At 39.5% G+C, this 16,683-nt stretch overlaps 2 long non-coding RNA genes across 2 annotated transcripts; both read right to left on the bottom strand.

The window, feature by feature from the left end:
• Positions 1-6,860: 6,860 nt before the first annotated feature.
• Positions 6,861-12,333, bottom strand: LOC309506826. Its single transcript, XR_014208941.1, has 3 exons — positions 11,877-12,333; positions 10,139-10,228; positions 6,861-8,639 (listed from the first exon to the last, which is right to left on the bottom strand). It is a non-coding gene; the product is annotated as an uncharacterized lncRNA (long non-coding RNA).
• A 168-nt stretch (positions 12,334-12,501) lies between these two features.
• On the bottom strand, positions 12,502-13,429 carry LOC309506827. The gene is made up of 3 exons (XR_014208942.1): positions 13,347-13,429; positions 12,815-12,913; positions 12,502-12,580 (listed from the first exon to the last, which is right to left on the bottom strand). It is a non-coding gene; the product is annotated as an uncharacterized lncRNA (long non-coding RNA).
• Positions 13,430-16,683: the final 3,254 nt, after the last annotated feature.

Genomic DNA, 16,683 nt, shown 5'->3' with positions numbered 1-16,683 from the left:
CTTATTTAATGGTTGATGATCTTTAAAAGTTTATGAACAGCCACTCTCATTTAAGATAGAAAAAGTTTATTATGTTCCTTATTATTGCATTTTTATATTTTAGACCAGTGACTTTTTTCAGTAGTGGCAAGGTCAAACACACATACACAACACACACATTTTGCTTATTCATGCAAGATGAGAAAATATGAATTCATTTGCTATTTTTAGCATACTCATATAGTGAGTCTGCACACTTTGGCCTGGCAGAGGACATTTGGCGATTCAAGCTGAGAACAAATTTAGCAAATCATGTAGAAAAAAGCATATGAAATTAATGTAGTTGAACAAATAGAGCACATTAAAGATGTGTCCTCACAGGATTCATTCATTTAGACAGATCTGTTGCTTAGCTGAAGCACTTTAAGGGATAGTTCAAATTTAAATTCTGTTAATTAAATTCTGTGAACTCCAAATTCATTATTCAGTGGAACACAAAAGATGTTTAGCAGAATGTCCACACTGCTCTTTAAATACAATGAAAGTCAATGGTAACCAGGAGTTGTCAAGCTCCATAATCACAAAAAACATCTTAATAAATAGCCCAAATTACTTGCATGCTATATTCCAAGTCATATATAACCATATGATTCTTATGCGTCTTGAAACTTCAACTGCAAACATGCCAAGTTTGAATATGCATATATTCACTGCATAAATGAAATTTGAATGTGAGCACTGTCAATAACAACTTTCTGCCCCGGTTTTAAGTCTAGGCCCAGACTAAAATGCATGTTTGAGCTGTTTTAACTGAAAGCAACTTGAACTGACATATCATCACACCAGTAATGTTTTTTCCAAGATAAATGTTTAAAAGCTACTTAAATTCCCTAACTGAACCAAGGCCTAATCCTGGCTTAATCTAAACCATGTCTGTGAAACCAGTTTGTTTTCCTCACACAAAGCTATATATTTTTTCCAGTAAAGTTCTAGCATCCACAGCTGACATCTTGGAATTGCTCCGTTTATTTTACATTAAATATGACAGATTTTTTACAGTGAAGAAAAAAAACCTCCCCAGTCCCCCAAAATGCAGCTATTATTTCAGTTAAACAGTGTTTGTGCTTTAGACACCAGTGTTCCTCAGAACACTAATGTTTCTCAATGAAATACCTTGAACACAAGCATTGGGAGCTGTTGTCATATCGTTTGTTCATTCAACTTGCGTGTCAACAGCCAGACCTATATGTGGTTTTATAGTGCATTAGGAGCCGCTTCCTTTCCATTATGACAGCATGAGTTACTGCCAGCAGCACTCCTGCAATTACTGCCATGATCGAATGTACTGTCCTCTTGCCACATAGTGCCCCACTGAGTGGAACAAAACAAGCTATCGAGTTATCATCTGTCTAGCAGAAGGGTCCTGTAACACTAATTACACATAATGTTCTTTTCGGTTGTGATTAAAACTAAAAACGTCACCGGCTTGTTTTTCCTCTATATCACATGTAAAGTAGCATGTTTCTGTGACGACTCAGCCTTTGTCCGTCACTTTGTCCCAGCAGTGGGGGGTTTAGAGCTTGCTATTTGTTCCCAGAACAGGAATATACAGGAAAAGCAGATGGTGTTCTGTGCTAATGAGTACTAACACAATTCACCTGTTAGTATCGGAGTGCTGATTTGTGGGACCGTGGGAGAAGGTATTAGCCGCCTGGTGAGAGTTCTTTAACACCTATGATGTCACACACTCATCCTATTTTAAATTTAGAGTACGCCATGCAAAGTTTCCTATAACATCTCTTACCGGAAGGCTCTGGGTTTATGTGCGAGCCATACAAAATGAAAGGGAGAGGCTTACCATCTCAGTCTCAGATAGATGAGCAGATTGCAAGGACAAAGGGAATTGTGTAAGGGAGGTTAGAGTTACAGTGAGAGCGCGTTTACTGTACTGACAATCTTAAGAACGACCTACTACACATAAGGCAGTGGTGTTAAAGAGTGGTGTGTAGGGGACGTGTTCACGGGGATATTTTTAGAAATCCTCCTCACCGTCAGATGAGGGGAGAGAAGCTTTCAAGTGACGTTGATTTCTCTGTTTTAAAGGCCAGGGAGATGGATGTAGAGATTCGTTTTCTAGGAGGCCCTAATGCCCTTTAGCTTGAGTTCAGTAGTTTCCTTCTTAATGACGGGAAAGCAGAATGTTAAACTGAGGTTGAAAAGCGTTTGAGTAAAGGTTGACATGATTCATATTGTGTTTAAATAATCTATGTTGAAATTATTAAATGCAACACACGATATACATTCAGAAGTTTGGGGTTGGTTAGACTTTAAAGAAGTCTTTTAGGCTCACCAAGGCTTAATTTGAATAAAAATACAGTAAAAATGATTCATATTATGAAATATTATTACAATTTAAAATAATCTTTTTATTTTAATATAGTTTCCAAATTGAATTATTCCAGTTTTCAGTGTCAAATTATCCTTAATCATTCTTAAATGCTAAAATGGTGCTCAAGAAATATTTCTTATTATTAATATCACAGTTGAAAAATGAGTGCTGCTAATAATTTTTGTTGAAACCATGATCATTTTTTGCGGGCATCTTTGAATAGAAAGATTGAATAGCAAAAGAACAGTATTTATTTGAAAATCAATAACCATGTATTACTGTCACTCTCTTTTGGTCAATTTAATGCATCCTTGCTAAATAAAAGTATTAATTTCTTCTTCTTTTTTATTCTTAGTGACCCCAAACTTTTGAACAGTTGTGTATATTTAAGCAATATCTCATCTCAGGCACAATGTTGCCAGTTACATTATTTTTGCTCCACCAACAAAAATTCCACACAAAGCAACAACGTCTCTGAGCAGCACACAACAGTGGAATATAATATAATATATTTCCTCATGAGAGAATCAGTGTTTTTAAAAGAACAAATGATTCACTTTTAAAGGCTTATTGCGTTCCTAAATGAATCAGTATTTTAAATGAACAGTTTGAATAGCCTAAGTGATTCAGTGACTAACTGTCAAGCAGAAATAATCAATGAAAAATCTCTGCCATATGATATTAAGATTTGTTTTATGTATTGTATGTTGAATATAAATGTATTTTTCACTTGTTTATACTAAAAACAGTAATTCAAATGAAATTTAAAAAAAATGCCAGTGCAGTAAAACAACATTCACTTGTCACACTTGATCATGTTTGCCTGATGTGTGAGTGTTGGGGTAGAAGAGCAAGGGAAAGCCTTATCATCATGTGTGTCCTGTGACTGTGTTTCTCTTGGCTTGTCACCAGATAGGGCAGCATGTGACTCTTTAGGGACATACTGTCTCAGTTACACGGGAAAGTCAAATACAGCACGAAAAGCACAAAAAGTCAAATCCCACAGAAAGTATTTTGAAAACAAACTAATCACTTCATGACAGCATAGTATAAATACATTGAAGAAGAAATGATGTGAAAGGCAAATGCGAAATCAACCGCGAGAGCCATTTCATTCCCTTCATTTGTGCGTCACTGAGTCAGGAGGTGTTGAGTAGAGAGTGCGCTGTGGACATATATGTAAGTGCATGACTGCACCAAGAAATCATTTAGGAAAAGCACTCAGTTGGGGAGCAGTCAGCTGACATGTTCACTGGCACGTTCAGATGAGTGAGATAAACTAATGGGAAGTTTGTTTCTGTTGTTTGTGGTTATGATTTGATCTCGCTCATTGTGTTGTGAAAAGAATGGGGAGAGGATGTGCTATTCATTCTGTCACCCTGACTGCAGCACTGGATACTGAATCATCCCTTTAAGCCAACGCTTTTATGCTTTCTTTCTTTTTTTTCTTTTTTTGTTGCTTTGATTTGCTGAAGTTTCAGTGCCTGTGATATTTTCACCACTGTAATAGAGAGAGAGAGACTGTGAGCAGGGAGTTTTTTTGTTGATGCAGAGAACAGCTGACCCAAAGGACATGATTACACAATTCAGCTTACATCGAGGTTTTTGATCCTTTGCAAAATGTAACAAATGACTGTCCAAGCTTCTCCTTTCCATACAACATAAATGCATGGTTATTTATAAAGTGTTAAAAAGACTTATGCAGTGGATTCCAAGTCTTTTGCAGTCATATGATAGATTTGTGTGAGTAAAAAGACCAAAATTCAAAGTTTGTATTCACTGTATGGACTACAACAACGGCACACCAACACCAATGACCGCAAACACAAGTGATTAGTATGTGTCTTGTGATTAAACACCATGATGTCACACCTACATCATTGACACCTCATTTGATTTGAGAGCTACGGTGGAGGGGACGGCTTTAATTTCAGCCTGTTTCGCAAAAATGTCATTTGAATTAAGACTTGGAATATAATGCATGGGTCGTGTGGGTCACTTTTATATTTTTATATTTTATATTTGTCATTTTGGAGCTTGGCATTATACTTAGTTTGATTTAATTTTACTTTTAACTCCGCTACATTTCAGAAAAAAAAATTATTTTTAAATTGCATAACATAACATAAATAATTTAAATAAATCGAATAAATATTTTCATATTTTATAATTTCAAATGAATAGTAGGCCTACCTTAATAAAAAATAAAAATACAAAACTTTTTCTTTAAAAAAAGTTTTTTTCTAGTTTTATATATATATATAGATGATGTACATTTCTATTAAAATGCTATAAAATTAAAAATAAAATTAAAAATAATTTTATAGCATTTTTATAGTAATTCTAGTTGTACTGTAAATATATACACATAAATTATTGTTTTTTTTACTTTTTAAAAAGGTAAATGATTAAATTCTGCCTATATGTTACAGAGAAGAAATAATTAAAATATTGGGCCAAATATTTCTTAAACACTATTTCCACTGTGACCTTCCACTACAGACCTAATGTAACCAGATCGACTCTGATAAATTCAGAAGCAGCATGGAGGTCATGAAGAATGAAGCCTTGTTTAAAGAGGAGAGTTTCCACAAGCCAGCTGGATGGCAGTATTTGTTTGAGATTATGAGGTTATGGACACAGACGCACACACAATCAGTCACAGCTCATTTCATCTCCCTTTATCAGTCTGCACACATTTTGTAACTGATGTTGAAGCGCAGACTGATTTGTTCTAGTTTCCACAGAGAAATAGATCTCTTGGCACAACAGAATTTGTGAGATTTTTTTACTGTACCCCTAAGTTTCCAAAACACACTCTGAGGCAGTGAAAAGAGAAGCAGTGGTTGATTTTAAATTCTCTTGTGTTATTTCACATTTAATTGGCTCTCGTTGCACTTTGTTTTAATCTTTTTTGCTTTTATGAAAGAGTCTGGGGCTGATCTGAGCTATCCCATGCATTCACAAAGAGACTTTAAAGTAGGATGAAAGAGAGAGTGAAATTTTGCTTTCGGTTGCACATGGGTTTTGGGTTGCTCGTGTGCTACAACTGAGACAAACAACCAACAAGCAGCACTTCATGATTCTGCTTTGGTGAAATGCAATCCACTACAACACTGCAGGGAATGGATGGTTTGCTGGAACATGTACTTCAGGATGACACCAGGCCCAGTGATTTGGCAGAGAGTTGCCTATAACTTTTGACAAATTGTCACTTTAAAGATTCTTTAGATCATGATGTGGGTCTGTGTATATACAGTGCACAAGTTACCTTTATATTTGAGAGTTTTAATCAAAAAAGTTATCAATAGAGGCGACCTTCTGTCTCTCACTCAGTTACATGTGTTTTTTGTATTTCGGTCTCTCCTTTTGTGTCTTTTGGTTCACTTGGCCAAAATCGCACAACAAACAGTACCCTTTTCAGCCCATTCATTCAGTGTGCACTTGCCCACAGAGTCGTGTTCTGTTTAACACACATTCACAGCACACAAAGACCACTGACAGGAAGTACAGCTACGTTTTTCAAAGATGAACCATAGCAACAAAAGCAAACAAGGTTTTGTTTTGTGATGGATGATTGTGAGGTTTACGTGATCCATCGATCTTTTTCTTGAAGCTCTTTCCCAGTGAGGGGTGTTGGGTCTCTGGAGGAGAGCAGCTGTAATGAGACCTGATCTGTGGCTTGCTGCTCCATGGCTCATCAGACGCATTCATCACTCTGGTGTGTATTAATCTTCTCTTCATGAACAGAGACTCAGAAAGAGAGAGAGAACCAGAATGAGTACGTCATGAGGCTTGAATGCTGCCATATGGTCATAACACATTTTCACACATTTCCCAATAAAAATGACTTTTATGCATGACAGGCTAAAGAACTTTTAACCACCAAAGGTGGACTCTAACAAAGTATTTTGACTTTCAAAATCTGTATTTTGGGATTTCATTTAATCTTATATTACAAGATTATAATCGATTTTGAATTATCTTGAAGTGAATGAGTACAGTAACATAAGATAAATCAATTATTTAGTTTTAATTATTAAATATGAGATATAGTATTAGATATACACTTAATATACTAAAATATTAAAGATATTAAATTATCTTGAATATGAAAAGAGTCCTTAACTTTTAACACTTAAGTAAAATATCAGCACTTTAACACAAGTACAGGATTACTTCGTCCACCACTGCTAATCACTCACTTTACAGTCTGACACCAGACTGCATGACAGCTGACATTTTGTGACTCTTTAAATCCCCCATGAATAGCATGCGAAAACATCCGCTCTGCTTTTTGCTGTTGCTCTATGTCTTTGGTTTCCACAGAGGTCTGAACCACAGTTCCTTTACAAAGCAGCCTCCTGCGGTACCTCAGCTAGGACTGCTGTAAAAAATGATTTGTTAGTTTGACTAAAAAAAGTAAGTTACCTGGTTGCCTTAAAATTTTGAGTTCATTGAACCTAAAAATGTGAGTTTTTACAACAAGTGATTTTGTTGTCATAATTTAGGATTAAATATTGTATCAACTTATTCAAGCAATCAAAGGGATTAAGTTAACTTACAAATTTAAATTCACTCAACTTAATTCAATATTATATGAACAAACTATTTTAAGTTAACTCAACGTAATCTTAACTACATATAGTTTGTTGTAACAATTAACTAAGAAGTTTACACGGTTGCCTTAAAATTATGAGTTAAGTCAACTTCATTATGAGTTAACTCAGCGTAATCTTAACTACATATAGTTTGTTGTAACAATTAACTAAGAAGTTTACACGGTTGCCTTAAAATTATGAGTTAAGTCAACTTCAACACAACTTAACATGACAAAAGCTTTTTTGTTAAAACAAATTCTGGAATAACAGAGCACAAATAAACCATAACTTTAACATTTATTATAACATTCACAAAAATATTAATTCATTGAATTGTCTGACAAGTATATCTTAGTATAAATTAGTAGGCCTATGAGAGAATTAACTGCTGTTTGAAAAAAATACATTAAAGCAACAGGATACAGGCTGCTGCTATATATGTCAAGCATGTGTGAGAATAAACAAATGTCAGTGTGATGACATTAACATCAGCTTGAATTAAGTGCAATAGAATTAAAAACAAAAAAACCATTTAATGAACATTACACATGAAAATCATTTGCTCAAAACAATATTTTGTCTGTTCAATAAAACAATACAAGTATGGAGTATGCGAGTATGTACAACCTCATAAAGTGAATGAAATAAGAAAACTGTTGACAAGCAAACCACAAAATATCAGGCCACTATTCATAACAAATCTCAACGAATATTAAAAAGCATTTCTCAAACAGCATTTAAAGGGTAAGTTCACCCAAAAATGAAATTTGTCATTACTCACCCTCATGTCATTCCAAACCTGTAAGACATTAATTCGTCTTTGGAACACAAATTAAGATATTTTTAATGAAATCTGAGAGCTTTTTGTCCATCCATTGACAGCCTATGCAACTACCACTTTAAAGCCCCAGAAATGTAATAAAGACATCATAGAAGTTATCCATGTGACTCCAGTGGTTTAACCCTTAAGTTTATGAAGCGATGTGAGTGCTTAGTGCAAAAATAAAAATATTTACCCAAATATTAATCTATCAATCTTCAACGCACATTCACGTTTTTTTTGTGCAAAAAAAGCACTCACTTCATAAACTTGAGCTCAATCCACTGGACTCACATGGGTTACTTCAATTATCAGGCATGAAAACAGGTCAGGGGTAAAAAAGGTGAGAAAGATGCAGCATATATAAAAAATAAACACTTACATTGAAGTTGCATATCTTTGAACAAAATGATTTTCTCCTTTTCATTAGAGCTAGCAAAGAGTTATATTTGTTTCAGAGATTTTGTCTTCAAAGTTGATGAATAAAAACACCAAGTCAGAATGTTAGTGCGTGTGAGTAGGGGAGAGTAAAATCCTCTTCCACTAAACACTGAACAGTTTGTTCCTTATTCCGCGAACATGCCTCGCCACCAATTTTCATGAGCACTTTTTGGAGTACTTCAAATGTATATTTGACCTCTTTGGGGTAAGTGATATCCAGAGCATAAAGAAGCCCCATTAGTACAGCAAAGGCATTTGACACGTCCTTTAAGCCATCAAGCACAATCTCCTCCTCTAACACCACAGCCACATCAATTATTTCCTTTGGGAGAAGGTTTGCAGTGTTCTCCTCTGTGACCACCAAGAGCCCAACATTCATCCCCTTCACCACCTCTTCCTCATCAGTTGGCTAATAAGAGAAAAGGGAAATTACTATGAATCATAAAAGTGCAAAGCATTTGTAGGTTAACAATGAATGAGTTTTAAACAGAGGCGAGCCTGCATAGTCCATAGAATCTATAGTAGGGCTGCACGATATGAGGAAAAGCTGCGATGTGCGATAACTTTGTTTAATATTGCAATGACGATACGACTTGCGATAAATATTCAAATGTGAATGTTAGCTATACTGTTCCCATGTCTTAGTACTTTAATAGGTTCTTTGCGTGATTCTCAAATAGGTTCTTTGCGTGATTCTCAAACGTTTATTACCTGCCTGGTTCAGATTACACGATTTTGGCACGATCCGTTTGACATAGGGTGTTGTGGGGATTCATAAACGACAACGGGCGTTGGGACGCAAGATTCGATCGTTTCATCTCGTATAGTGTCATAGTGGGCGACAACCTATGTTGCATCTGCGATGCTTCACGACATCACAACAGAAAGACTAACATGTTTAATTTTTTAACGGTCCTCTACGACGGGTTGAGTATTTAAACGAGAGTGAGTGTGCGCGAGTGAGTGAGAGTGCGAGCAACAGTGAGTGTGTGTGTGCGCCAGTGAGCGAGTGTGTGCGTGCGAGTGTGTGCGTGCAAGTGTGTGTGTGCGCGGGTGAGTGTGTGTGTGTGTGTGTGTGAGTGAGTGAGCGAGGGACAGTGAGTGTGTGTGTGTGTGCGCGCACGAGTGAGCGTGTGTGTGTGCGCGACTCAGCGCGAGAGCGCAAGTGAGTGATTGAGCGAGGGACAGTGAGTGTGTGTGTGTGTGTGCGCGTGTGACGGCACGCGATGACTGGCCGGAAAGCAACGTGTAGTCTGACGTTTCTTGTCCATGACACGAGTCAAGAGTCAAAATCGTGTAATCTGACACCGTGACTATCGTAACAGACACAAAATTCTTGTAATCTGAACCAGGCATTATTCATCGTGTCAGGCTGTCTGTTGCAATGTGTTCATTGCGCGAGTTCATATTGCAATGACGATGAAAATTCGATGTATCGTTCAGCCCTAATCTATAGTACAATTAATGGCAAATGTTCTTTAATGTTTTAATTATTTTAAACCAATAATGCTAGGTCTTGGCCACGTCGGTTTAAAATAGCTTAAAATTATTTCAGTTACTCCAAAGAACTTTACATTCTACATGGGGTAGACTCCCTCCCCTGAAAAAAAGAAAAGTCATTGGCCAAACCCCATCCCCATAAGAAAAAAAAACAAACAAAATAACAAATATGACACTAATAATGTGACATAAATTATTTTACTGAAAAACTTTTAGCTTTGCAGTCCAAAAAAGTGCAATGTGTTGATAAAATATTTTAAAACACAAAAATAGACATTTCTTGGTCTGAACAATATATTGTTTAAGCATCAATACTATGATATGTGTATCTGTGATAGCCAGTAGAAAAAAATCCTTAGCATTGAGCCCTGACTTTATTGTATTACAACAAACATGATATTTACATACCTCACAAATTTTGATGAACTTGGAGGGTTCCTCTTTAAGGAAGTAAGGAAACCCAAAAAGGACAAGTGCTCTTCTAGATTGGTTTAAGCTCTGCAATGAAAAACATTGTTTTAAATAAAAACTAGTAGTCATAAGCCACTTTTCCACTGTCATGCCAGTGCGAGCCAGGGCAAACAGCGTCCCGGGAGAGGGCCAATAGCCTGGCTCGGACCTCGAGCACTAAGGCTTTCCACTTTCAGGCCAGTAGCTTCTGCAGTGATTCCCTCAAACCCACCCTTAACATGGCTCCATAGAACAACATCAGACAACCCCACCATTACTTAAGACTTGAGATTCTAGTATCAATATTTGACCAATGTTTTACAATAAAAATGTTACAGTGACATTAACTTATTACTTTGTGTCAGGAGTGCTTATCAATCATTCTGAATCAAACTGGTATTTATCATTTCATATAAAAGAGCATCAACAAATGGGAAAAAAAGGGAAAGGGAAAAAAGAGACATAAAATGTGTATTTATTATCGCTATGGTTAGCAGAAGTAGCCTTTAGCATCACATATAAATATATATCTGCTTCACAGTGATCAGAATCTCCATCGAATCGCAACACTCGCTGGTGTCTTAAAGGGATAGTTCACCCAAAAATGAAAATTCTGTCAGTAATTACTCACCCTCATGTTGTTCCAACCGCGTAAGACCTTCGTTCATCTTCGGAACACAAATTAATATATTTTTGATGAAATCTGAGCTCTGTCTGACTCCTCCGTAGGCTGCTAGATGGCCCAAACTTGCTGGCCCAGAAAAGTTATTAAAGAGATCGTTAATATAGTCCAAGTGACTACAGTGGCTCAATCTTAAGTATATTAAGCGACGAGAATACTTTTTGTGCGCAAAAACAAACAAAAATAACGACTTTATTCCACTATTCATTTCCTTCTCTCTGGGCCTCTAGTTGGTTCACGTAGTGTTTTTGCGCAGCGCGTCTGTGTTACACGTCACCACGTAGGCTCACTATTGGCCAACGCTGGTCATGTGTGTGATGCGTGATGACGTATAACACAGACGCGCAGCGCAAAAACACTACGAGGCCCAGAGAGAAGGAAATGAATAATGGAATAAAGTCGTTATTTTTGTTTGTTTTTGCACACAAAAAGTATTCTCGTCACTTGATATACTTAAGATTGAGCCACTGTAGTCACTTGGACTATATTAAAGATCTCTTTAATAACTTTTCTGGGCCAACAAAGTTTGGGCCACCTAGCAGCCTATACGGAGGAGTGATCAGCTCTCAGATTTCATCAAAAATATATTAATTTGTGTTCCGAAGATGAACGAAGGTCTTGCGCGGTTGGAACAACATGAGGGTGAGTAATTACTGACAGAATTTTCATTTTTGGGTGAACTAACCCTTTAAAGTGAGTTTTGAGAACTGAAAATTGCTAAAATTGTCTTAAATGTTGAAGTTAGCTGGTTGCCTGATAAAATAACATGATACATTTATTTTATATAATAAAAAACCTCCAAAAAGCTCTGGCCATTTGCCCCGAGGAAGTCCATTTGAGGCCTGATCAAGCCCTGGAAGTGACAGTGTAAGCACGACTGGCCCTGGCACGCACTAGCATGCTCGATTTTGGCCTGATAGTGGAAACACGCCTATGCTGTTGCATGGAAATTTTAATTAATCAGGCATATGACACTGGAACCATTTTTCTAAAAATAAATTAACATATACTCACATCATCCTTAAGAGACTGAATCAGGGTCTTGAGTTCTCCAATGTCTTTGGCTTGGTACAACCGCAAAAATCCGTTACTCGTTACTCATCAAGCCCATGGAAAAAGGTTGCCTTAATGTCGGTGGACACAATGCGTCCAAATTTTGCAGCAATCTAGTAAAATGACAGACCCACAATTAGAATATTACAGTTTTTTTTTTTTTTTTTTTTAACAATTGCTAGGACACATTTTCTCAATACTGAGGTCACCTTTTCAGTTTTCAAAAGAGTAGCCTATGTAAACGTGCAGATTGGCCTGTAGGTTTGGTAATGGCTGTCTGTAAGAGACAAGAAATCATGCAAAGATTAATTGAAAGATATATTCATTGAATTTATTTTGTGTCAAAGCAGTGATAAATTATCCACAGTTTAACCCACATAGACCACTGTTGTGCTTACTGTGTGAAGAGTTTTGACAAAGTAACCCAAGTATTGAGAAATGGGTTCTAAAGATTAAAATAAATAAATAAATAAATAAATAAGTGTTTTAAGTTTTAGAATAGGTAGTTTAAAAAAGATGGTTTATAATGCAAGGCAATGCTGTATTACAAAAGTAACAGTTAACCCATGTTTTAGTAAAGAATGCTAATCTGCCTCTGGGTAAATAAAGCAGGCCATCTGCTCCTCACATCTTTAACATGTTTAGGATCCGTTCACACATAATCTCTAAAATGTAAAAAACGTATAAAAGGCTCATGTGTGAAAGCTACTACGTTAACATTAAACCACTAACGTTAACGTTATGTATATTAAATGGACTCAATGGAAACGGGTCAACGAAAAAGAGGACGACATTTCTGATGCAGAATTATAATAAATTTAAACCATTTTCGGAGTTTTTGCCGCCTAGGAAATACATTAAATTAATATTAGACAAAACCAGTTGAGATTAATACTTACCATAAACAGCCTAGAAGAATATGGCGCCTTCCCGTTCAGCTGTGTTACAAAGTTACGTCGTCGTGTAACTTGGCAAACATGTTCAAAAGCTCAACACGTCTGAAATATCACATAAAAAGATTCATTTGAACACTTATTGCTTAAGAATCATAAGTATAACGTTAACAGTTCAATCTCTATTAGCCTACTTATTGCCGTTTCCTTCTCTTAAATGTAACGTTAACTTAACCTGAATGCATATTTTAAAACGGGCAATACGCATTCGTGTTCAATCAAGACAAAAATGAAAAATAACTAAAATATTGTTATTTATCGGGATTATTTTAAGGTTGAAACGCTTCACTAACAGCCTTACTAAACTGTAAAGATAAGAAACACTATATAAAATAACCTCAGTGGGAACTTCTGGAATTTCTGAGGCAAAATTATTACAGATTTAAACCTTCTTCTGAATTCTCGCTTCCTAGCAAATAAATTACATGCCCTTAGAGAAAACCAGTCTATTAAGACACTGAATTTTAAAATTACTTACCATAAACCGTCTGCTTCTGAAGAAGCTAGCTTGTCAAGCTGAGGAGAAAATCGCGCCCTCTCGTTCAAGTCAATCAAATGTCGTTCTCTTACGAGAGGTCTCTCGTACTGCGTAAGATATCTTACGCATGGGCAAAGCTACCCGGGGTTTCGAAGTGGGTGCTGAACATTATAGAAAGAGGCTATTCGCTGCAGTTTCGCCGACGCCCTCGCCGCTATGTGGCGCGCGTCGAGACCACGGTAAAAGCAGAAGTAGCACATCTACTTCGAGCCGAGGTGACGAAACTATTGAGCAAAGGGGCCATAGAACCTCTCTCTCAAGATCAGAGCGAGGGAGGGCTATACAGCAGATACTTCCTGGTACCGAAAAAAGACGGGGGTCTCAGACCCATACTAGATCTAAGGCAACTGAACAAAGTGCTTGTGAAGCGACAGTTCAGGATGCTCACGACCAGGCAAATCCTTGTGCAGATTCGCCAAGGAGATTGGTTTGTGTCAATAAATCTGAAAGACGCGTGTTTTCAAATACAGATAGCGTCACGTCACAGGCGATATTTGAGATTCGCCTTCGAGGGCCAGGCATATCAGTACACAGTCCTGCCGTTCGGTTTGTCCCTAGCACCCCGTACATTTACGAAGTGCATGGATGCGGCGCTCGCACCCCTCAGAATGAGAGGCATGCGAGTGCTGAACTATTTGGACGATTGGCTGATTCTAGCGCAATCTCGCGCAGTGCTCATAGAACACACGACCATTTTACTCGATCACCTCGAGGATTTGGGTCTGAGTGTCAATTGGGCGAAGAGCTCCCTGTCTCCCAGTCAGAAAATATCTTTCCTGGGCACAGAACTGGACTCACTATCCATGATAGCGCGACTATCACAACAGCGCGCGGTAGACATTCGACGCACAGCGAACTCTTTTCGCTGCGGCGCGTCTGTCCCGCTCAAGAGATTTTCAGAAGATGCTAGGTCTCATGGCCTCAGCATCGTCAGTGCTCCAGCTGGGTCTGCTCCGCATGCGCCCGCTGCAGTTTTGGCTGAAAGCGCGAGTCCCACGCGAAGCGTGGGCACCCGGTTTGCTTCGCCTCAGGGTCAATCAGAAATGCGTTACAGCTCTGAAACCCTGGAAAGCGAACGACTGGTACCAATCAGGTGTAAGCCTGGGGACTTCCTCGAGGGTGAAAGTGGTGTCCACGGACGCGTCCACCTCGGGATGGGGAGCGCTGCTCGAGGGCAGACCGTTCTTCGGCCAGTGGTCAGAACGGGAGAAGCTCCTGCACATAAACTGCCTCGAAATGCTGGCAGTAGACAACGCACTGACGCGTTTTTGTCCCCAAATAAAAGGTCACCACGTCTTGGTCCGTTCGGACAACATGTCTGTGGTGTCCTACATAAATCGCCAGGGCGGCATCAGATCCGAGAAACTGTACAGGCTGGCAGAACGCCTCCTGGTATGGGCTCAGTGCAACCTGCGCTCGCTCAGAGCAGCGCACGTGCCAGGGATCATGAATATAGGACCAGACAGACTGTCCAGGAACAATGTTCCGGCAGGCGAGTGGTCTCTACACCCACAGACAGTCCAACTGCTGTGGAAGAAATTCGGCAGAGCGGAAGTGGACCTGTTTGCGTCTCAAGAAAACGCTCACTGTCAAGAATTTTTCTCCAAGAGCAGGAGCGCGCTGGCCCATGTGTGGCCCCGCCGCCCGCTCTATGCTTTTCCCCCCGTCTCTCTCCTGCCTCAGGTGATAGAACGGATCAGGGAAGAAGGATGCTCCGTACTGCTGGTAGCACCGTTCTGGAAAAACCAACCTTGGTTCCCAGCCGTGATGCAGTTAGCAAGTACTGCCCCGTGGCCAGTACCAGTGAGGAGAGATCTCCTCTCACAGGCCCGCGGCTCGATCTGGCATCCTCACCCGGAACTATGGTCCCTTCATGTCTGGGCCATCAACGGGTACATGTTGGACTCCCTAAAGGAGTATTAAACACGATCACGCAGGCTAGAGCTCCGTCTACAAGACGACTCTATTCTTCGAAATGGTCAGTGTTTTCGGGCTGGTGCACAGCCCGTGGTGTGTCACCCACAAACTGTGATGTGACGGAGGTGTTTTCCTTCCTACAAGAGCTGTTGGATGGGGGCAGGGCCCCCTCCACGCTCAAAGTTTATGTGGCGGCTATAGCAGCGTTCTCAGAAACAACGCTTGGTCAGTCAATAGGAAGGAACGATTTAGTCATCCGCTTCCTTAGAGGAGCTAAGAGACTGAATCCTCCCAGACCTCCCTCAGTCCCCGTATGGGACCTTTCTACGGTTCTGGAAGCCATGAAAGGTGCGCCATTTGAGCCTTTACAGTCAATCGATTTGAAACACCTGTCTTTCAAAACGGTGTTTTTGCTGGCTCTCGCTTCAGTGAAGCGCATAGGGGATCTGCACGCGCTCTCTGTGAGCGCGGCGTGCATGGAGTTTGGGCCCAATGACTCAAAAGTTATACTCAAACCTAAGCACGGTTATGTTCCAAAATCCCTCAACACACCGTTTAGGGCGCAGATTATCTCTCTGTCAGCCCTACCGGTCCCTGATGAGGAAAGAGACGCGAGCCTCCTTTGCCCAGTCAGGGCATTACGAGCTTATGTGTCTCGCTCGTCTGTTTTCAGACAGACGGAACAGCTCTTTGTTTCGTTTAGCGGACGTTCTAAGGGACTAGCCGCGTCGAAACAGAGCCTATCCAGATGGATAGTTGATGCTATAGCGCTGGCATACGCCTCCAAGGGCATGCAGTGCCCTTTGGGTGTCAGAGCGCATTCCACGAGAGGCATGGCCTCTTCGTGGGCCTGGTCAAGTGGGATTGCCTTGCAAGATATTTGTATGGCGGCAGGCTGGGCCTCCCCGTCTACATTTATAAGGTTTTATAACCTAGAGGTTCCCGCCCTGCAGGCCAGGCTGCTGTCGGTCTGAACTACCAGTATTATCTGACCTGATGCGTTCAGCTCAGAATGCTGCGTTTACTGAGCACAGCTCAATTTTCGACAGTTTAAAGCTGGGCAAACTGTGTAAGACCCACATTTTTTCCCATCAGTTCAGGCCGTACCCCGCCCTGTCTGTATGATGAAATTTGCGTCCCTTCGACGCTACTTTATGTGGAAAAGTGAGGCTGCACCCCTCCTTCTTCCCGGACTCTCTGTGAGTTCACTGAGTGATTGTGCACTATATGTACCCCGGGCTTTTGCCCTTGGGTCTTTGGTGTCAGATCTCAGCATGCACGGCGTTTTACACTGGGTCCCCTAGCGTAAGATATCTTACGCAGTACGAGAGACCTCTCGTAAGAGAACGTACTCGGTTAC

The sequence above is a fragment of the Leuciscus leuciscus genome, assembly GCF_965113295.1.
Source record: "Leuciscus leuciscus genome assembly, chromosome: 9".
In the NCBI taxonomy this organism is placed as follows: domain Eukaryota; kingdom Metazoa; phylum Chordata; class Actinopteri; order Cypriniformes; family Leuciscidae; genus Leuciscus; species Leuciscus leuciscus.
This window is presented reverse-complemented; position numbering and strand designations above follow the sequence as displayed.